We start from the raw sequence: 23,326 nt of genomic DNA, 5'->3' as shown, positions 1-23,326 counted from the left end.
TTTCTGCTGCACACTTTGGAGTGCATGTAACTACTGAGTTTATTTTCAGTGTAAGCATCTGTGATCTCTTGAGTTTAGGGAGGATGTCTTCTCTTTGTGTCCTGAGGTACGTGAAAGAGTGTGTGTGTGTGTGTTTATATATACAGTGGGGTTTTTTTGGCCTCAATTTTGGTTATAGCTGTGAAAGATACAGACAGCAGTTGCTTCACAGTTAATCCTAAGTCTTTGTACCCACATAGTGTAGGTGAAGTCTTTTTTTAACCCTCTTCTTCAACTAATTATATGCCTTGCCTATGCAACTGTAATTATTTCACCAGCATCTGCGAAACCTATGTCATTTCTCTTTTAAAATATAGTCAGAAAAATAGCAGAAATAAACCCATTTTGAGAGCTTATGTGGTGAAGCAAATTCCACCAAAGTAAAGAGCTCCTCTGTGTTGGAGCATTTCATCACCTCGAACTTCCAGGTGATGATGAAATACTGGCATATGCACTTAGTTCCCCATCGGAGTTTAAACTTCCACTTGATAGATTTCTTTTAGTAGGAACTAAATACACTAGCAGTCTTGACCTGGTCAAATGTAGACATTTTAAAAGAACTTTACATACTACAAAGTTTAATATGAAGCCTTTAAAAGACCATGCATTCGTTCTTGGTGTACTTAGTTACTATTTAAAATAAAAAATTTAAATGTCTTTTTTGATCTATTCATTTGATGTCTTTAAACTCAATTGATTTTAAAACAACTTAGATACTAAAGCGTCAAAATCAGCATTTTACGATGTAAAGTCTAGCTTAGCTACAGAAACATGACAAGACTCTACCTCTTAGTATTATAAAAATGTAAAATTCTGAAGTACATTGCACAGCACATAGACTGTCAGGTTCTTTATCTTTTTTTATGTATTGCTAGTAAATTTTGTCTTTGGTTATGATTCTCCTCTCTCTGTGATATTCCCTTATTAGGGGGTGATTCTTTTTTAGAAACTTTAAGCTTTTCTTAATGACGCTTTTATTTTTTCTTTTGGCAGTGTCGTTTTTTTCATCCTTCAAATTGGGTCAGAATGTATTAGGAAAAGGAAGGCAAGCAGCGATTTGTGAAATTAAGTGAACTAGATGTGTGAACATGGTTTACATATAATATTTTTATTTCATCCCCCTTTATTAATTCATGACCAAGAATTGGATGTACTAGTCGGTCCATTCGTATATCAGGAAGCATCTTTTGAGTTTCTTGTATGAGTGTGGCAGAGGCTGGCTGGCTGTTCCCCAAAGCTGTGTCCTGTCCTTCCTGGGCTCACAGTTGGCCTGCATTTCCCAGGCTGTGCTGCAGTTAGATGAGCCATGTGGCCGAGTTCTAGTGAATGGAGTGTGTGGGGAAGTCCTGTGTGCAACTTCATCACCTGACTCCCAAAACCCTCCCCTGGGGGACTCTCTGTGCTTCGTCCCTTTTGCCAGCTTGAGGCAGATAATCATAGTAGTCTTGGAATCCTTGGTGCAACTGGTGAAGCCATTAGTTTGAAGGAGACTTTGTTTTTTAATTCTCCCCGAGTGGAGCCATTCATCTATCAGGACACATTTTAGGCTGCTGTTGTGAATGAGCCCTTTTGCATTTTGGATTTTGTTTGTACAGCAGCCAGTAGTACATTCACAAATACAGACAGAATCCCTGCCTCTCAGGGACCTCACACTCTAATCTGAGAGGTAAACATGGCACAGTGTGATAGAACCATGAGTAGATGTCTGCTTTGTGGGATCACAGATAAGGGCTTTTGGAAAGCTTCAGGGAGGAGGATATACTTAGATTTAAAGATAATAGGAATAAACCCTATGAGTCCCCAGATCCTTGAAAAATCAAAACCCCAAGTTAGAACTTAAGTCATGATACAGAAGGCCTGTGATGGGGACAACCATAAAACTGTGACTGAGAAGGGCCATGGATTTAGCTTTCATGACTTATGATGATCTAGTGATTTTCATTTAATGTTATTTTCATATATGGAAATTCATTTAGTTCTTACAATAACCAAGGAAGGTAGCAGGGCAGGAATTATTGTGTCCACTTTACAGATGGAGAAACCAAGGCCCACTAAGTGTGAGTGACTTATCCAAGGATATATAACCAGGAGAGCTGAACTAGTGTGCTAACGCAGAGGGGCCAGGTCAGAGGAAGGATTAGGAGTTCTAGAGTAAAAGAGAATCAGCTTAGAATCCCGTCCCTGGCATTCACTGTCTCAGTGACCTTTGGCCTCATCTAACCTTCTCAAGCAAGAATGCAGTGAAATAAAGTATTTTAAGGTGTGCTAGTGCTGGCATCTTTCCAGGGCAGGCTCTGAGTGCGACGTATTCTCCATGCCTTACAGTGAGGTCACTCTTGCAATATTCAGTCTAGGCAAAATGTAGAGGTTTCTACCTAATTATCGTTATATAACATCTTTGTCAAGCAATGCCATTATTTACTCATTAGCATCACAAACAACAAAAGATAAAATTATGATGCTTCTAAAGCTGTTGTCTGGTATAGAACACAACTTTTCTGAGGCACTTGGATCGGCCCAGGGAGAAACACTCCATGTCAGAGCAGAAGGATGTGTTCAGTTTTTAGAAAATAGAACCAGTTCTTTGAATGATTTCCATAGAAATAAATACTTTTTGTGCATTTGGGGGGATTCCTCCTAAATCTCCCAAATTCTCCCTTTTTCTTCTGCTTAACCATCCCTCAGAATATTAAAAGGAAGCTATTTCTAAAATTTTATCTTCTGGTTTTAAATTTTAATCATTTGTAACAAAATTAAATCATTCTCATCAAAAAGATACCTATTACTCTTAAGTAGAAAATATATTCTTTTATAAATTTTCACATATAAATTTATTTATCATTAGTCATGAATGTCTTATTTCTGAGCATATTAGGCGCATATAAAAATGAAGGCCAAACACTTAGAAACTTCAGGTGATTAGCTTGGAAAAGAATCAGCTGTTTCATAGAGAAGCATAAATCAAGTGAAGATGCCATCTAGCAGTCACAGTCCCACCTTATTAAACTTGAATTCTGCACTTCATGTAGTAGAGGCAGAGGTGCTTAATAAGTGCTAACAATGACTGATATCATATCACAGATGTTAATTGAACATTGGTAAGTATCAAAAAGTTGCAGGAATGGAGACATACTTCAGCGGCTGAATGTGGTGAATGGAGACATACTTCAGCGGCTCTCTTCCTAGGTTTAATTCCTCAGATATTTGTGAATGATTAAGACAGTTTTTTCACACCAGTCAAATGCAGACATTTTCAGTGTCTTTTGCTGCCACTCAGCTGTGCTGTAGCCCAGACACTAAGTCTGAAATAAAGGGAAAATATTTGCAGCTTAATCTAAGTTCTTGGGCAAAAATAAGGTTTTCAACATCCTGGAATAAAAATCGCCTTTAGCAATTTGACCCTGATTTGAGAAGAATCTGTTACTCATTGGCATTAAGTGACAGGTGGATTTGCATACACACATGAGCAAGGAAAATTTCAAACTAATCAGTGATGCTGGGTTTCTGTCATGGGCCTAGTGCTGACGTAGCATTCCTTGCTAGACTGCAGAGGGACTGTTTTTGCTGACTAGCTGGAGCCTAGCCGAGAGGCTTCCCTGCTTTTTGATGTCACTAGTTTGGTGTTCTACCAACCTTGAACTTTAATTACCATTTCAGGTTGCATCATAGAAGTTAGCTGACAGAATTCTGATATTTGGGACTTCAATAATGTTTTGAGGAAAAAAAATGCTTTCAGCAAGTGTTTCTTTTTCAACTAATTTGTTGAAGTTGAACCTGCCCAGTGATGACCAGAAAGTCACTAAATTTTAGTCATTATTGAAACAATAAATAGCAGTATAGATATTCAGTTCTTCCAAGAAAAGATGATGATGCCTAATGCTCTTTCCTATTTTCTTAGTGGTTTAGCCCCTCTCAGAGGAATAGCTCTCCCTAAAAAAGATTCATATTCCCATTTTTTAGGGATACTTAGGTGGTACCATGGTACCAGTGCTGTGCCCCTCCTGGGCTACACTTAGGGCAAGAATGACACTTTTCTGCTGAGAGGCCACGAAATGAGTTACATTTTATGGCTAGACATTCTGACATAAAACAAAAACAAAAGCAAACCCCAAAACAGAAATTCTTACAACATTGATATTCTATTTAGTAGTTTTTAGTGTATGAAATTCAGTAAGAACAGTTTGTCTTTTCAGTATTTCATGCTTTAAGTTGTACCAACATTGAGACAAAATCTACAGATGTAAATGCACAATTCGTATGTGCTTGCTTGCATACACGCAAAATCAAGTAACCATTTTCAACTAATTAGATACACTTCTTATTCTTGTAGCTCAAATAATAAAATTCAAGTACCTACTTTTGTAAATATAATGGTTGCCTATATTTATAGCTGCTGGCAATTTAACTCTGCTAGTATATAAATAAGAATGCTAGCACTTTATGATATTTTACAAGTGCCAGGTATTGTCCTGAATGATTTACATGTGGTAGCTCATTTAATACAAACATCTGGCATAAGAACTATTGTCATCCCCTTTTATAACAAGGAAACAGATGTTAGGAAAGTTAGTAATTTAACCTGGATCTCATGGCTGGGGAATGGTGCGTTAGGATTGAGATCCAGAGTCCATGTACTTGACCACCCCAGCCCTGACATCACGGGGTCCCCCTTGTCCCCAAGTAGTCAGGAGCAGAATTGCTTCTCATCTCGAGAGAGGCAGGCAGAAAATTGCAATCCAGGTGAAAGACTGTAAACCTTGGCTTCGTGCCATCTTCATGGGCATGCAGGTGGAGCTAGGAAAAGGGAAACAACCAACCAACCACATCTGTTTTATCCAAGGTGTTGTAATCATAGCATTTGTATAATACCATTGACAGCAAGGAACAGGGAACTCGACCCAAACTATCTAAAGCAAAAATGGAAACATTATTGGTTCGTGATCCACAATAGTTCAGAGCAGTGTGCGTACAGCCAAAGCTTGATCCAGAGACTTGTGAAGCCTCTAAGATCTGGTTTCTTTTGTTGGGGTTCTTTGACTCTGTCCCCTCTGAATATCAGATGTGCCATCAGACTGTCTCCCTTCATGGTAGTAACAATGACAGAAGAAATTCCTGACTTCCTTTTCTCGCCACACAAATCAAAGGGAGAGAGAATTTCTCGTGGCTTTTCAGAAGGAAAATCTTCCTTCATGTTTGACAGGCACTAGCTACTGTTACCTAGAAGGCCAAATTATTTATAATACTGTTTCTTGACATAAAATTGCTATGTTAGTGGCAGAGAGAAGGACTTTCCAGATATATGGGTACAGTAGTCTGTGCTTATCCATTGGGGATACATTCCAAGACTCCCAGTCGATACCTGAAACCACAGATAGTACTGATTCCTATATACAGTATGTTTTTTCTATATGTACATACCTGTGATAAAGTTTAATTTATAAATTAGGCACAGTGACCAGTCATGGTGGCTCATGCCTATAATCCCAGCACTTTGGGAGGCTAAGGTGGGAGGATCACTTGAGGTCAAGAGTTTGAGACCAGTCTGAGCAACATAGTGAGACCCCATCTCTACAAAAAATTTAAAAATTAGCTAAGCGCAGTGGCATTTGCCTGTAAGCCTAATTACTTGGGAGACTAAGGCAAGCAGGATTGTGTGAGCCCAGGAGTTGAAGGTTACAGTGAGCTATGATCACACCACTGCATTCCAGCCTGGGCGACAGAACGAGACCCTGTCTCAAAAATTAGGCACAGTAAGAGATTCAAAACAATAACTAATAATAAAATAGAACAATTATAACAATGTACGGTAATAAAAGTTATGTGAATGTGGTCTCTCACTCTCAGAATAGCTATTGTACTGTACTCACCTATTCTGAGACCGTGGTTGACCATGGGTACCTGAAGACACAGAAAGGGAAACTGCTTTCCCTTTCCTAAGGGGATCTACTGTACATACTGTTTGGGTACACCAAGCACATAGGTACACTATGGGAAAACTGTTATTCTAGAAGAATAGCACTTTGTTTACAGTTTTGGGTGATATCGTCACCATTCACTATCTAAATGACTTGTGCCCATATTAGCTTAAAGTCCTAATCACTGTCTCCTTGAGAAAAGTATTTCAGACTTGTTATTTTCGATGAGTTACAATTATTTTCTTTGTTTCATGTAGGAAAGCGTCATGAAATAATTTAGAATTAAAGACTTGAGTTCAGTTTGGATTCACTTGTATAGATGAAGTTTAATTAATTCCTAAAAACCTAAAAATAAAAAAATTGCTACCTAGACCTTTTAAGTGTTAGATTGATGCTGAAGTGATTTCTATTTAATGAATAAAATGAATACAAGTTTGCTGACTGATGTGTACAGAAGGTTTTGGCTGACCTTGATTAACCATAAAATACGGTTTTCCTTTGAATGCCATGGATTTGAACTGCATGGGTTCACGTGTATGTGAATTTTTTCCAGTAAATATGTTGGAAAATTTTTTGGAGATTTTTAACAATTTGAAAAACCCACAAACTGCATAGCTTAGAAATATAAAAAAATAATTATGAAAAATGTATGTCATGAGTGCATAAAATACATGTAAATACTAACCTATTTTCTCATTTACTACAATGAAATATACACAAATCTATTACTAAAAGTTAAAGTGTATCAAAATTTATGCACACAGACTGTCCATGGTACCATTTAAAGTAGTGAGAAATGTAAACAAAGGTAAAGATGTAGTATTAAATCATAACTGCATAAAATTAACTGCAGTCCATACTGTACTACTGTAATGATTTCGTAGCCCCCTCCTGTTGCTATTTGTTCAAATAATTTACACCCATGTTAAAATCAGGGCAGATGCTGCAATAAAAGTAATTCTGACACCTTATCTAAGGTCCTCAATGAAACCAGAGCAAACATGATAGAAATTAGACAATATGAGAAAATATTTAATTTTGTAATCTTTTCTGTGTTTTTATTTGCTTATTTGGTTTTTGCTTATTTTTCCTCTACTTTTGTTTGTTTTGATGAGAATCTGTATTAACAAAGAATTCTTAATAAGGTGGGTTTTCTTTAAGCAAATTCTTTTGCCTTTAGTGAAATATGAGAAAGAATGAAAGTGACATTCCAAATAACATCAATAAATGAGGAATCACTAAATATTGTGTGACTTGAGACCATTTGCATTTTTTAATTTATTATAATTCTTTCAAGGTGAATAATTTCTGATTGCATTGTTTAAATTGTGTTCTTCAAATTGTTTACATGGGTGTGAAAATATAGTAATTAAGTCAATATGCCTATATCAGATATTGGTCAATGTTGACTGAAACCAAATTATGAATTCCAAACACACACTCTCTAGTATTTAGATTTATTTGAAAAGAAAGATCAAATTAGATCACATTTAATTGGTTAATCAAAATGACACTGAAAGTGGTTTCAGGCTCTTTAATTCATTGTTTAAAATTTTAGTAGCACTTAGGATATTTGATGCTTTACCTTAAAAGTAGAGGTTAATTTGAGACTTGTAATGCTTTCTGATCAAATGGATTCAAAACTTATTAAAGTACATGTTTCTAAATCTGGTTTTATTAACCCCATGGATGGTCAACAAATACAAAACCTTCATCCTTTCAGTACAGTGCACAGGATTTGTATGTAGGATTTGCCAGTATAAGTTATCCACGTCCAAGAATATGTCAGATACATTTACCCTGTCTGCTGCTGAGCTTTGACAGTGGCTGGAAATTTGACCATGGCTCAAAGATAATATAATTTAGCCATATTATTTCCATATTATTCATACGCAATTCCTTAAGTTGGAAAAATAATTAGTGTTTCTATTGAGTTGTGTTACACGTACTTTTTCTGTTGAATTTACAAAATCTTTTCTTCTTTTGGAATCAGTAAACTTGAAGGCTAAAGGAAAAGGCACATATTCAGAGAGTTTCCATTACTTTTTATACCTGGAACCAATTAGTCTTCACAGTTGTGCTGCCCAAACACTATTGAAATATAGAAATAGATTCAATTTCGAAAACAGTTCCTAGCTACATTTATTATGTCTTTTGTAATATTTCCCATGATTGAGATGTGTATGTGTGTATGTATGATTAATTGTGAGTATGAGATGACGGGAAACAAAAGTAGAAACAGTACTTGAAGCTATAAATGATGTTAGTGACCAAGACACATGCTTAGAAGGCCTAGATACTTCCTAGAGGAAGGCCTCAAATTTAGATCTCAGCTTTCTATCAACCAAGCCAAAGAAGGACACAATGAAGGCCTAAAATGTAGTGCCTATAATGCTAATTTTAAGTGAAAATAAAATTCTTCCTGATTTGAAGATCAGATAAATTTCTCCCATGCCTCTTCATTTTAAGTAGACAATTAGAAATTATAAACCACACAACTCCTTTTTAATTTCAAAATAGGCTAGAATAGACATCTTGCCTTGCCTATATCAAACAATGCATATTTTGGTAATCATTGAGTTAGGGAAAAAAATGTGGCACAGAATTAATTTCCTTTCATAAATTAGTGATAAATATGCTGAAAAAAATCACCTCAGTCACTAATGACACTATAAAAAGTGAATATTCTGGTCATCCGTAAATATTTCCTAAATGCCTATACAGTGAAACACAGCATGTGTATTGCAATGTTCTGCTCTAGGTAGTTAATACAGATTTATGAGAAACATAAATTTTTTTTAAATGTCTTAAATCTACTGTTCATAGTGGCTTATAATTCATCATCTTCAGAATTTATTATAAAATAAAAGACAAACTTTGAGATATATTATTAAATTATTTGGATATATTTTTCAACTCAGATAAATTTTGCATATATTCTGATGCAAAATACTCTTTTTGAATGGCCCAATAAGAAACAGTGTTCCTCCTAAGGCTGTTTATGTGCACTGATTACTCAGGGATTTTTGTGTCTATCTAGAAGGTTCTTTTGCTTCATTATTTCTTCCTTCCCTCCAGTCTAAAACAGAAAAGTTTCGATTCTTTGTTGTGAAACTGATCCTTTCATCTATGCTTTTGAGCCCCTTTTTCTTTCCCACTTTTTCAAGAGTCTCTTCTGTTATCTTATCACTTGTATCTTTTTCCTCCTTTGCTCCAAGTCTCCCTCATCTTAAAACACACTTCCTCTCAATCTTGATTCTTTTTCCGGCTACACATTTGCAAAAGCTTGCCTGAAAAGGGATGGGAAGAGATGGCGTGTAAGTTTCAGCTTTCTACAGTGTCTCTATGATTGTGGCAATTGTCTTCCCAGAAGCACTGATGGCTCTCAGTGTCTACCAACTGAAGTTCCTTTACCTCTGCCTCCACCTGGCCTTCTCAGCTCCAGCTTTCGTCAGCTCAGTCTGCCTAATGTTTGAGTCACACAGACTGTGGCTCCAGGACCCTTCCTCTTGTCTATGGCACAATGATAAAGTCACATTAAATGCCTTTACTGTGCATCTGGACATGCCAAAGCCAAGCCTTCTTTCAAGACCTAAGATAGTGTTTCTTAAATGCAGCATTCCCAAGGAATCTCTTGTCTCTGTACGCTCATAATACCATGTTATGCCTCTTTTGCTCTTACGATTTGTTCTTGATATGTTTTTCTTACCTACTAGACAGGAAGCTCTTTGAAAGCAGGAATCTTGTCTTATTTGTCTTGAATTCTACACATGCATACTATTCTTAATTCGTACTTGGTAAGTGCCATAGAAATTGATTTAAATTATATGTATGTGGGGATTTTTTTTTGGTAAATGAGAAAATAATGTCTGGATTCAAACTAAAATGAATATGAAATTTGCATTCCAGTAATAGTTTATTTCATTACATTAGTATATATGAGCTTTGGGAAAAATGTAATTTGGCTGAGTGAATGGGTCAACAGATGGAATTCTGGAATTTGCCTGACATAATTTGCCCAATAGGATCTTATAAATACCTGCTTGAAACTTGAGTCTTTTTCTAGCCTTAAACTTTGTAGGCAATGATATATTCCAAGATGAGGCTGAAAATTTGAATGCCATTCAGAGTTATCAAAGTGGTAAGGAGGTAACTGATAACCAGGTAGCTCAGGTCATTATAAAGCTGGTTACTTCATTTGGGTAAAGCATGGCTTGAATGTGAACCATTAACCTCTGTCTAGTCCTACCTGGTTGTTCAAGCCATTTTTGATCATATGGTTTCTTAAACTTTGACAGTAACTGATATTCAGGTCATTTGGTGTGTGCTAACTTCATGTCCATTTCTAAAGTCTTGAGGGATAGTATCCACTTACCCTATGTGCCTTGTAGATCTGAGGACAGTGTTGAATCAAGATTTGTTCTTTGGTTTCCTGGGGTTATATATCTCCACACTGGCATACAGGCCAGTTTCCCTACTGTCTGGGAAAATTGTCAAGAGAGGAAATAGAACTGATTCTTTCAGCAGCTTAGTTATTAGAGGTAGATAGGGCCCATCTGGTTTGGTTATATGATATGTCATAGGCCTTGCCTTGATTTTCTTTGAGGGATCTTCATTGTGTGTAGACTTAGTGTAGGAGGACTGAAGACAGTTTTTTTTCATCACCTCTGAGAATCATTTGTAGCATGAAACATGGCATGGAATTCAAGTTTTCAGCTGTGCTTTTATTGCTTTGGGTATTATTTCCGTTGATGTGGGGGCTCTTCCTTAAGAGGTGGATTTTCTCCAGGCAAGGTCAGTCTGTTTTGTGAATACTTATGAATACAATACGTGTTTTATGATTTTATTTCTCTGTTCTGTTTGTTTCCATAATCCAAAGTCGATACTGGCTTTTCTTGATACTACTCTTGCCACACCTAGGAGTCAATGGAACATTGGAGAAAGAATCATGACCTTATTTATGTATATCTGTAGCAACCAAATAATAAACATAAGTACTGTAAAAGATAAAACTTGAGAAAACAATTCCTTAGAGTTGTGACTTTGTTATGTCATACTTCTCACTGGAGTATAGTAGTCAGTCAACCTTTGGTTTTATCTCTATTCCTCCAAATAGTTAGTTAAAGAGTATTTAAGATGGCTTGGCAAGAAGTATTTACCCACCACAATAACATTAATGGATAGGATACAGGGAATTGAAAGGAAGGGGGAAGAAAATAAAAATGGGAAAAGATATCACAAATGAGAAAACTAAAATGATTTTTAATTACACAAAACATCCTGCCCTTTTGCAAAAACAGTGCAGCATACATCATTCACCAGAAACAATAGTGCCTGTGGAGATGGTTTTACCATAGGCCTTCTAGGTGAAATTTTGGTGTTATGAACTAAAAGCCATACTCCCATGACTGTCAGTGAAAGAGCTATCTTTACATTTAGGAAGATGATCTCATAGACTCTACTTAAAATATTTACTTTAAAATTTTCATTGTAAGAGCCTAAGAAACTTGATAAAAGAAAATAGCTTGTGCTGAAAACTAGTTATAAATTAAGTCATTATTTTTCCTTTGGATACTAAATAATATACTACTTGTAGAAATTGATTAGTTTGACATCTAATTTTGCTACCATTTATTCATTTGGGAAAAATTAAAATTTTCATTGAATTTATTTTTATTTTCTATAAAAATTGATAAACAGTTCGGTGGAGCATTTGTTCTTAGTTACTGTTATTTTCTGTCTCTTTGACTAATTAAGGTATGGATTATAAACATCTTTGCTCATTTAAAGCTTAAGATTATTTATTCTTCATTTTTTCACTCCTGTGTTCATTCAGTCGGTTTTTGCAATAGGGTCAGATTAATAAACTTTCAGTAGTGTGGATGGTGGAAAATAATTGACTTGAAAGTTTGAAGGCCTAAGCTGTGGACCAGAAGCACCATAATGACTTGTGGGTTCCCAAGCAAGTCTTTTGAATTCTCTGGTTCTCACCTTTTTCATGTTAGTTGCCTGATGGAGTCAGCGATTTCTAAATTCTTTCACAGTACTAAGCACTCCCTGTCTGATTTATAGAATAAGCTCAATAATTAAATAGAAGTTTATAGCTATATATTTTCTCCTAAAACAAGTTATTCAGATTTATGATTTATTTGATGTCGAATATGGGATCAAGCAAACAAATCTCAGCTGTAACTCTGATCTCAGAAAACATGACATGTGTTTAAGGACATATGTGGGGAGAAGTTTGCATGGCCAGTACCAGACAAGCACAGCCAAGATGCAGAACGGTGACTAGAGAGCACTATATGATTCTGAAGCATCACAGAAAGATTAAATTATGTTCAGCAGATTGTAATTAACTCAAGGCAAAGGCTCGCGTACTTTTGAAAATAATCACTAGCAGATGTTTAAACAAAAAATAATTTTCTCTGTGGTCTTTACCTAACCATAAGGCTGTATTAACTAGATCACCTTATTTTCTAAGCATCTCCATGAACCAATGTTCCACCACACTAAAATAAAGTATATACGACTATAGAGAAACTGGAACTATAGGGTCTTGTATTTTTGTTTCATCTGAAAAATGTATTTCTCTTTCACTAACATTGAGAACTGTGTACTTTTGCATATTAGCATATATAGTTTTCTTGAAAAAACTTAGCTCAGTGTCGTTGCCTCTATAAAGCCTTTTTAAACTTTCTAGATAGGATTGGTCATCCCCTTTCTGTGGTCTCCCTTGTACTGTGTTTGTATTTATGAAAAGAACCTAAAATACTTTGGTGAACTTATTTGTTCATAAATGCCTCGCCTTGAAACTCTGAGCTCTTCAAGTGCAGTGTTCGTGTCTTCCTCTTCTGTGCTCTGCACACTGAACCCATCATCTGGCACATAGTGGGCATCCAGTAAATGTTGAAGTGTCAAAAAATAATCAGAAGCCCTCATTAAGGAGGCCTAAGTTATTAATACAATCACTAATGCACAGGTACTGGCTGTTTTGTTTTGTTTTGTTTTGTTTTTCAGTAGTTTTAATTTACGCAGTGCTTTGTTTTGTATCTTTTCTGTGCTCCTGGACCAACTACTTGCTGAGAAGCAGCAAGAGTCCAAAGGGAGCTCTAGTATCATTTTTACAGGCAGTTTCTGGAACCAAAACCCTACACAAAATGGCAAAATAGGCTAATTTGGACTCCATTTGTCTCAGCCTCCTATTGTGAAAAGCAGGATTCTGTGAGAGTCCCTCTTTCCATAAAGGGCCTCGACTTTTCAAAGCCTTCTATGTTGTTCTGCCGGTCATGAATTGCCCCGTGTCCCAGAATGACCACTTTTCCCCTTTGCCACTCATATCTCTTTAACATTTTTTTCTTCTTCTTTACATTGCAGACCTAACCTCAACCTTTACTTTCATATCAAAACTATTTCTAAAGATCTAAGCTTATAGCCATCATGCTGATCAAAACATGTGCGTCCGTGTGTGTGTGTGTGTGTGTGTGTGTGTGTGTGTGGTTCCAGCCTGTGCCTGCCTTCACCTGCCTTCTCTAGCACCTCCCAACCTCCTCTTGTCTTGCCACTCTGGACACTCCAACGTGGAACAAGAGGCCCATTTAAAGCCCTTTTTTATGGTAGAGGAGAAAAAATGCCTCTCTACAAAGAGCTTGTGAAATTGATGGAGTATATCTTGAACATCGATTTTTCTTTCAGTGCCCTTCTCCCATCTTTAGCCACTACTTTTGAATCTTCTTTACTTCCTACTATAAATTAAAGTGTCTCTTCTTTAGTGGGTGAAGAGGAATACTCATTCTTTTAAACATGTCATGCTTAAAACATTCCTATTTTTACTGAGAAATATTGCTCTCATATCTGTTTCCAGGTCCTATTTGCCATTTTTTCATGTAGAGTTTATCCAAATAATTATTGTTTTTAATTGTAACAACTCTCATATAAAGTGTAACTGGTTTACCTTATCAGCTTTTCTCCTAAAATCATGATCTAGTGTGTTAACCTCAGAAAAGCCTAGGGTGATGGAGGCGCTTACATTTGCATGAGAGTTTGCCAATGAAACCTTAACCTCTTGCAAGATTCATCCAAGAATCATATTAAACCATTGAACCATAACTTGTTTCACAGTAATTTGGAAGACTAGAGAATGGGAAAAAAGAATCAAATTAACAATGGATATTTTTTTAAATGTCTACCTATCAATCATTTACCTTGATTAGCCCAACCTGACCCTTGATTAGTTTAATAATAATAACCTGTAAGCGTGCAAGAATAAATACCTATGCCAAGAATTTTTTTCTTCTAAGAGAAGAAAAGCTGAGAAACGACTAGAATAGAAACAATAATACTCAAACTTTCCATGTGTTTGTTACAAATAGGAGATGGAGAATTGGAAAATATTTTCAAGGGTCTCTTTCATAAGCCTGCAGGTCAACTGAAAAATCATCCTGTACTTAGTAAAGTGAAAAATAATTTCCACCTCACATTTAGGAATTAATTTTAAATGACCTGGGGATATTTAACAAGAGTTGTTAGCACTGTTTCTAAAAACTTGTTAGTTTTATCAAATATTAGGTATTCATGGCCTCGTAATTTCTTATGAATCTAATAACCTAAAAGTGGAGTTGAAGAAATGTCAGTCTCTCTCCTCTTTTATTCCATTTTTAAAATAGCATACTGTGTAAACTGTTGATTTCTAGGGAACAGAAGCATGAGTTGTCATACTCTAATATGCTCTCAAGAACTGTTTGAGGAAAGATTTTTATTTTGTGGAGAAACTAGGACACAAAAACTCACTTAAAATTAATGCAAATATAATTTTTTGAGATGGTATCTTCATGTTTCCATTTTAATAATAACAATAATTACTTCCCTTGTAGAGGCCATTACTGATTCCAGTTAGCAACAAAATAATTTGTGCAAAAATCACTGATATCTTTCATGTTCATATCATTTGTATCTTTGCTTTAAAATCACACTAATTATCTGGAAGTTTCTGTAAGGTAAAAGCTAAGTATGGCATGACTACTATTTCTTTTTTGTTCTTCAAGGGAAAACCAAACATGAATTGTAAGTCATGCAACAGAACCGACTCTCAAATCCTCTTATTGGGTGACAAAGGGGGGTCTTCTGTCATCTAAAATGTCAGATCTACGTGCATGTTACGAGAGGAGTGTTTCCCATTTCCAGTAGCCATAGTCCCGGAAAGCAAGACTGGAAAAACAGAGTCAGAACTGAGACTGTTTCTCCATCACATGCTCTGTTTTGCCTGTGTAGGTTGTTGGTAGAAATGATGATTTCTAGATGGAGTGGATGTTGGTGTTGGCCAATGGAGAATCAAGGCCTCCTTTTTCATCTTGCATCTTAGTTCAGTGACTGTGGGATTACCAGTCATAGGTAGTCACTGACTCCTACAAGTTATTTTTCCCTAGAAATAGCTATATCTTTAGAATTTTGGCCCATTTATGTCTTGGGTACATTTTGCTTAGAGTACAAAATAGCTCATTGACTTATTCATTTTTTTTTTTTTTTTTTTTTTTTTGAGGGATGCCCTGCTTTACTTTAGCTTAGGTCATAGTACTAAGGCACAGTTTTTGTTTTTTGAAGCGCTTTGATTTTTTTAAAAGAGGTAATATTTGGTTTGTTAAAGATATAGATATAGTTAATTATCTTATGGGACATGTATGTCTTTTTTTTTTTTTTTAAGGACACCACCACTGTTCCTTCAATGTTAATCACACTCTTTGGCGTTGGTGAAGCTTTCAATTTTGAGAATGGTAGTTTGTCAGGTGTTGCTCTGAGTGCCAGCAAATGGTAGATTTGAGGCAAGAAGAACGAAGTTTAAAAAAGAAAATCAATCTAGCATTTGCTTAATAATTTGCCCTTTGCAGTAACAGAATCTTATCTGACCACCCACATTCATCTGGTTGCTGACGTGATTCTTGCTTCAATTGCAGAAGCTATTTTTGCACCTTTTGTGTCTTTTGAGGAACCGAGTGGGCCTACTTGCTTGTAATGATTCACGTCTCAAAGTGCACAGGGTGTCCTGTGCTACTGCAGTGGTATGCAGAAAAGAGGGGGAAATTAAAGCAAGCTCTTCCTTTAAGCACTTTGAATGCTCACATGAAGTAGTACTGGGGAAAGACACATTTTAATTGTCATGTCTTACTTGATACTTTAGTTCTTCCTATGAGGGTTTTGGTAATAACTTGTCAGGAAGAAAGAACAATTTTTTTTAAAGGTAACAAATATATAATAACCATCTATGGGTAGGGTAGTAATATAGTTATGGCGGTCTTTTATACTGGGAGACACACCAACTTATGTTTGATAAATCTATTTGGATTAAGTGGTTTGATTTTCCATGTATGTCCTTGGATCGTAGTTGGATAAATATTAATTCTAAATATGAAAAAGTCCCTTTCTTCATTACTTATCAGAGTTTGTGAAGTCCCAGGATTTTACTTTGGCTGGTTTGGGATTCCTATTTCAGAAATTAATTTTAGCACAGAATATAACACTGCTAAAATAAAATGTAGAAAAGAATTACTAAGACTTCATCCTGTGACGTTTAGTTGCTAGTACACCAGAAGTTTTGTGGAAATCACAGCTTGAAAGCAGAACAGTATCATGGACTGCAATGGCACAATTTCTAGTTTCCATACTTGAAGTTTTAATTCTAGTGTTATTTTTGTCATTGCCTCTACTTTGGCTGTTACAGGCAATTCATTTTTAATACAAGTATTTATTAAAAAGATTTAAACTATGTTAAAAGAAAGGAAATGCTTTCTTGACCAAAAAAAAAAAAAAAAGGTTTCTTGAGAGATCCAGTTTCAAACTTTCTTTCCTAAAGGAAGGCAGGTTCTATGGGCATAGAACGAGCTTGCCTGTTAAATTCATTACAAGTGTCATCGTCTTTTAAACCTTCTTATTCATCTTTTTTAGATTCCCAGAAGTTGTGCATGAGTTCCTGTGGGGAGAATTGGCATCTTCGAAGTCAAAGACGGTTGTGATGCAGTTTTTTGATATGAGGATAACAGGTTAATAACTAAAATTTATTATTTTATTCTATTGTTGTTACATTAAACTTGAAAAGCTATTTTGGCCTACCATGAACTCATATGTAAACTGACTTTGTCATCGAATCAGGGATGAAACAATCTATTTTCCATTTAGAGGAAAAAGTGTTGTGAGAGTTTTGTTTTGTTTTGTTTTTCATAATAGACCAATTTTAGTTATAACCTCCTTAATTGAAATAGCCTCATTGAAGAGAATTTCTTTCTGGCAAAGTTTATTTTTATGTGAAATTCTACTTAGTAAATCCTAATAACTTTTGCTATGTAATGAGAAATCATTCCAGTAGAAAAGTGAAATCACAATTTTAAAAAATTATTTAAAAATTTATGACAAAATGTTAAAAGCAGAAGCTGTTATCAAAATAAGTCATAAATGTCTTAACTAAGTATGCAAACTATACAAATATATGCAATGATGCCCACATGGAAAAATAAAGTTCAGTTTTCCATTAGGTTTTAAATATCAAACTTGATTTTAAATAACATCAATTCAGAGATTGATCATCACAGTATTTTTACTTTTCTCCAAAAGTTCTCTGAATTGTTTGGCAGGAGTTTATATAATATATAGTATTCTCCTCATAGTGGTGACTTGCTCATTTTAGGGAGAACTGAGGTCGTTATGGGGATTTTTACTAAAAGAAGCATTTATAATGAACTTGGCTCTCAGGAAGGTGCCTTTTAAAAATCATCCTGTGGAAATAAGTCTGTATTCAGTTGGACTCTGGCACTGGTCACGCTCTTTTGATAGATCCTTTTTTTCCCTTATCCGGTGCTCTCTGAGCATGTCCTCTCCTAGCACTGGTTGGGCAGTGAGCACCGTAGTGGGTAGCAGGGCCAGTGTTACAGCAGCAGTGCTCTGAGATGCTCATGTATTCCGTAGAATATTTTATAATTGATCTATGGCATTTTAAAAACAGATATAGGGATATCACTTCTAAAGTGTCGTACGATAATTACTATCATAAGACATACATTTTGTTTACAATACCACCAAATTCCCAAAAAAAGACCAAATAACCACTTTAATTTTCAAAAATGTTTTATTACTAAAATATTGGAAGTAGAGAAGTGGTGTTTGTCGCTGGTCTTTTTATACCATTACTATATAGGATGTTATTATTTAATGCTCACTTGACTTTTGCCACCGCTCAAGTAATGATTAATTTCCTGAGGTAAAGTTTTTTTTTTTTCTAAGATAGTGTTTTTCTAAGCAAAAGATCCCAGATTGACAAGCCTGGGTACTGTAGGCCTTTATTCCTCTGCAGAGCAAGCCTGCCTTCCTGCCAATCCCACCCAGCTGTTATCCTGAAGAGACCTCTGAGGCGGTCTACACACCAGGCTGCTTCTGTGCTTTTCCTTTTGGGGACTGTCTGAGGAAATTATTTAACTGGGTGCCAAATTTATTTGAGTGGGACTATGAAGAGTGGCCAAAGGAGAGGGCACACTTTCAGGAAAAATGCCAACTCTTCCATGTAATATCATCTTTCTTTTTCGCTTCAGCTCCTTTCATCCTGTTACCACTGAAATACCCATGCAGAGGGTAGTATCTTTTTCAGCACCACCCTGCTCTGAAAAATGCTATGAGCCCACGGGACAATGCCTGTCTGTACTGACTGGAGGACTCCTATGGGTTGTAGCACCATCCACAGGAAACCCCAAAGTTATATCCTCTTTTATTCTCTGGTAAAATATCTTACTCCTTTCATAGCTCTCAGAACCATTAGGGAAAATTTTAAATGTGAATGGGAAACTGTATTTGGATTACCACTCCTTTGTTGGCAATGGGTGCCAAGAATGACTTTGCGCGTGGGTTTGGTTACTATAAAAGGAAATCTCAGTGAATAAAATGGTAACTAGCTGTCTTCATATGAGACTTGCTCTCATATTGCATTTTTTGATGTATCAATTGATCGGGAAAACTGGAATTTATTTTTAACATGCTATTAGAGAATGCAAAAAATGAATTGACCCTACATGATCATAGAGAAATAATGTAGCTATAATTAACAATGTTACTATAGTTCTTTACAGCTCTAAGTAGATCTATATTGAAAAAATTGAACTGAAATCGCAAGCATATACAATAGTTCATTTAATGATTTGCAATAATATTATGAGGTCCAAAGAAAGTATTTTTCTAGGCTTAGTGATCCATTTAATGTAGATTTCCTTCTGTAATATACTTATAAAAATGTTTTCCCATCTGTAAGCATTTTCATATATTTTAGTAATAAAACAAAATCTCAAGGATTTATGCCATTTTTGGAATAGTTAGGTCACTCAGTAAAGTGTTACCTAACAAAAAAAAGGACAAATGTCACTATCAAACCTTGAACTAAATTTTGGAAGCCTTATCATTTTAAAAGTGAATAATTTCTTTTCCTCCATTTGAGTAGAGCAGCAAACAAACTTTTGAACACTCCCAAATCCTGGCTGATTTTAAAGAGAAAGACATGCCATGCACAGTAATAGGCCTATCATGCACATGATTTCCATTACAGAATTTTTTCAGTTTCCAGGATAAAGTAGCTATAGATAAGTGATTAATTCAAGCAGTCCACATTTTTTAATAGTTCATGAATATGATCAATAAATTCCCAAGAGGACCCATCATTCATTTTCTCTCCCACCTACCTTTCTCTATATGTCTCAGAAACTCCAAGAAGGGAAGTGATTTTATGAGTATCAGTTAGTTAAAGGCTCCCCAAGGATAGTATTGGGGAGAATAATGCATCCTTAAAGATGTTTAAAATCTAATGTAAAAGGTGCCTGTGAAATAGGAATGATTTCTAATTCCCTAGTAAATCTTTCACTGAAGTGAAAAGTTAGACATTACGGTTCCTAGGAATGTGGACCAGAGTGGTCCCTGTTCTGCTGAGATCCCCACCTCAGACACAAAGATGGAAACTCTTTCTCAGCAACCTAGGAGTAGAAAGCATGGTGGGAGTATTATCCAGTTTCCTGATAAAATGGTGGGGCATCTTATGTAGGCTTATCTTAGAAATTTAAAAGGAAGAGATTTTCTTGACAGAAGCTTATTTGTGTAACTGAGTTAATGTGTTTTAAATCTTAAAACCTTTCTGTGAGGTGAAAGGATCACTTAAGGCCAAGTTCCAAGTTCTAGACCAGCCTGGCAGCCTGGGTGACAGAGGGAAACTGTGTCCCTTAAAAAAAAAAGCTTTCTAGATAATAAGTGCTGTTGGAATATAGAATGATCCTATGTTAAACTTAGCAAAAAACTGATTTTTATTTTTTAAATAAAATGGTAGGTATGATTTTTTTTTTTGTTTTGCCTCCTTCTCTTAAAAATTAAACCCAACAATTAACTTAATGTTCTAGATAAGGTTTGTTTTGACCATTAGATATCTGCTTTTGAATTTTATGTAAGTAAGTTTTCTTCATCTTTTAGTGTATTCTCTGATAACAAAATATTATCGTCTTTGAATTTTATTTTTGTATCTATTGTGTAATATGTCCTTAGTGAATAAGAATGGTTTAACTTATTACTGTAAACCATAAAACTTAAACATGTCTGATTTAGCAATGAAATAGTATAAATGAAAACATTATATTTTATTTAATATTTTATTAAATATACTATTCCAGTTTTGTTTGTTATAAAATTTTATGTACTTATTTAATTTGAAGTTTATATTTTAAGCAAAATTATATATTCTGTGTCAACCAAAGGATGGGAAATGATACATACCCAGTTTTTACTTGTGAGGTTTTTATTTTCCTTAAAGTAATAATTTTCAAGCTGCGCACAGTGGCTTGAGAGCTACTTGGAAGGCTGAGGTGGAAGGATCCCTGGAGCCCAGGAGTTTGAGTTCAGCCTGGGCAACACAGAGAGACTCTGTCCTAAAAAAATAAAATAAACAAAAGTAATGATTTTCAAAGAACAAAGGAAAACAATTTGTCATGAGAATTTATCATGTTCTCACAAGAAGCTGTTCTCCTTAATACTTTAACATACATATTTTGAACATTATTTAAATTATGGATTTTTTTATTTCTGAGAAATGGCATTTGGGGTCATTTTCTATACTACAAACACACAAAGCTCATATATTCTCCTTGAACCATTAAAAGTTTAGGCATTTCAAATATTGAAATTAAATGAAAATATTTAGGGGAGGATATTATTGAACATATGTTATTTTAAGTTGTGATAAAACTTAATGGAGAATAGAGTGAGTCCTCCTAGGCTCGGAGGTCAGCCAGCGTTGGATTTGAATTCTGGTTCTGAAACTCGGCCTCCGTAAGCATGGTTCTCAACTGTCAAATAGATGTAACAATACCTGTAGCATAGGGCTGTCACGAAGTTCAAATAAGATGTGTATGAAACTCTGTAACAGTACTTGTTGGCACAGAGAAGATGCATAGTAAATGACAGCCATTGCCATTGTTATTATTAGCAATAGAACCACATACACAGATCAATACCATGATAAAATATTAAATCTGAAAAGTAACTCAAAAATTATTCAGTTCAAGCTCTGAGTCTTAATTGAGGACTCATAGATGTTTCCGTCTTGAATTAGAAGTGTGCTATACTTCCCTTTTAGAGGATGTTATGCACCCCGAAAAGTCTGACAGAGGTTGTGTTTACATGAACCTTAAATATTTAGTTAATTAAACACAAAAGTCAGCCAATTTAGGTTCAACATTGTGTATTCTTCTTGTTCACGTGGTGGCTGGAATTGACAGGTGTCAATTTGCATTGGAATATTATGAAGCCATCACTTCTCTTTTAGTTTTTGCTTAAGCAAATTACTGTGGGGTAAAACTTAAATCCACTACTGAAACTTTTTAGCAAATCTAAGTTAATATCCTTGTTTGATTTTTTTGACAACTGCTTTACAGATCTATTGTGCTTTATGGATATAAGCAGAAAGAACTTCTGATTACAGATGTCTTGCTACAAATATATGGGGACTACTGATTTCTCACCCAAAAGACTTTTTGTTCCTGTGAGAATTCCCATGTGCTTTTCCCTTGTCAAGGTGCAAATCCTCTCATCATGATCACAGTTGAGTAATGCATTAGGGAGTCAGTTGGCCATGGAAGTAAGACCAGTACTTCAGTTTCAGTTTGAAAATCTGCAGTTCATTTGCACAATAGCTTTCTTTTTTAATTAACCAGTGTTTATTTAAAAAGGTAAACGTATTTTTGTTAAGAAAAATAAACAGAAATTGAAATCACAGAAAGTCATAAGGTGAAAAGTAAAAATCCCTTCCCTCCCCATCCTCTGACTCCCTGGTTCTACTACCGAGATTTAACTACTGTTAAAAGCTGCTTGGCATCGTCACAGGAATTTTCTGGTTATTACCTGTTTCTTTTTTACACAAATAGGATTACGGTATACATATTAATACTAGGGTGCAATAAGCTTTTCTTGCATTTAATGTTACTATTCCCTGGTACTTAGAGTGGTACTTCATTTTTTTAAAATGGCTCAGTTTTATGGTTGAGCCGTAATCTATGTAAGCAGTTCCTTATACACATATTGTGCACTTGTGCAGGTGCATCTGTAAGGATATTTCAATGAAATTTCGAGGTGGAAGTATATGAGTTTGCTTATTTTGATAAACACGGCCACATTGCCTATCAAGGAAATATCTTGGCTTTCATCATAATTGATACAATTTAACATTGACAGTCTGAGAATCCTCTGGGTACTACACTGACCATTCCCTTAAGGAAGTAGAATTTTCACTTAAAATTGAAGTTACTTAGTTGTCGAGGCTTATTGAGCCATTCACCATCATAAAAGACTCCTTCACTTTGCTGTGATGGAAATTTATATTTTTAAATGTTTAAACTTATCAGTGCAATAAAAAATCCCACTATTCTCAACTTTTTAATATCTAGGGAATTAGAAATAGGCTGATTGTGTAAAAAAAAAACTATATATTTTGATATAATAATCTTATATCTTAAAAAATATTACTGTGATGTTTTTAATAATATTTTATCTATGAGTTATTTTTGGCCGCAGTGCCTGTATAAGGTCTACTGTTTCAGTGTAGCATTCTGAAGCAGGTCCTTGCTGTTGTTTTAGGGCATATAACATTGTGAACCCTATATATAATGAACTGGAAAATAGTATTTGTATATAGCGATGCTATTATTTAATGGAACAATTTTTCCTGACTGTATGTATTTTGTACCCAGGAGGCGTCAGGACAATCATGCCCATGAGAACTCTAAACCGTTCAGGTAATCATTTCATTTGTAAACTGTCCTAAAAATATGTTTTGTTTTTCATATTATGAAGATTTTATCATTGTTTTGTTT

General features: G+C 35.3%; 1 protein-coding gene across 1 annotated transcript in view; it reads left to right on the top strand.

The window, feature by feature from the left end:
• HIVEP2 (HIVEP zinc finger 2) overlaps window positions 1-23,326 on the top strand; it is a 76,114-nt gene that overhangs the window by 31,564 nt on the left and 21,224 nt on the right. Inside the window, exons 2-3 of the mRNA XM_069488197.1 lie at window positions 16,893-16,987; window positions 23,204-23,248. The gene's annotated coding sequence lies outside the window, so the exon portion shown is untranslated. The remainder of the gene's footprint in view (window positions 1-16,892; window positions 16,988-23,203; window positions 23,249-23,326) is intronic.

This window comes from Eulemur rufifrons, chromosome 15, assembly GCF_041146395.1.
Source record: "Eulemur rufifrons isolate Redbay chromosome 15, OSU_ERuf_1, whole genome shotgun sequence".
Classification (NCBI taxonomy): Eukaryota; Metazoa; Chordata; class Mammalia; order Primates; family Lemuridae; genus Eulemur; species Eulemur rufifrons.
Note: the sequence above shows the minus strand (reverse complement) of the source record. Positions and strands in the feature narration are given on the sequence as shown.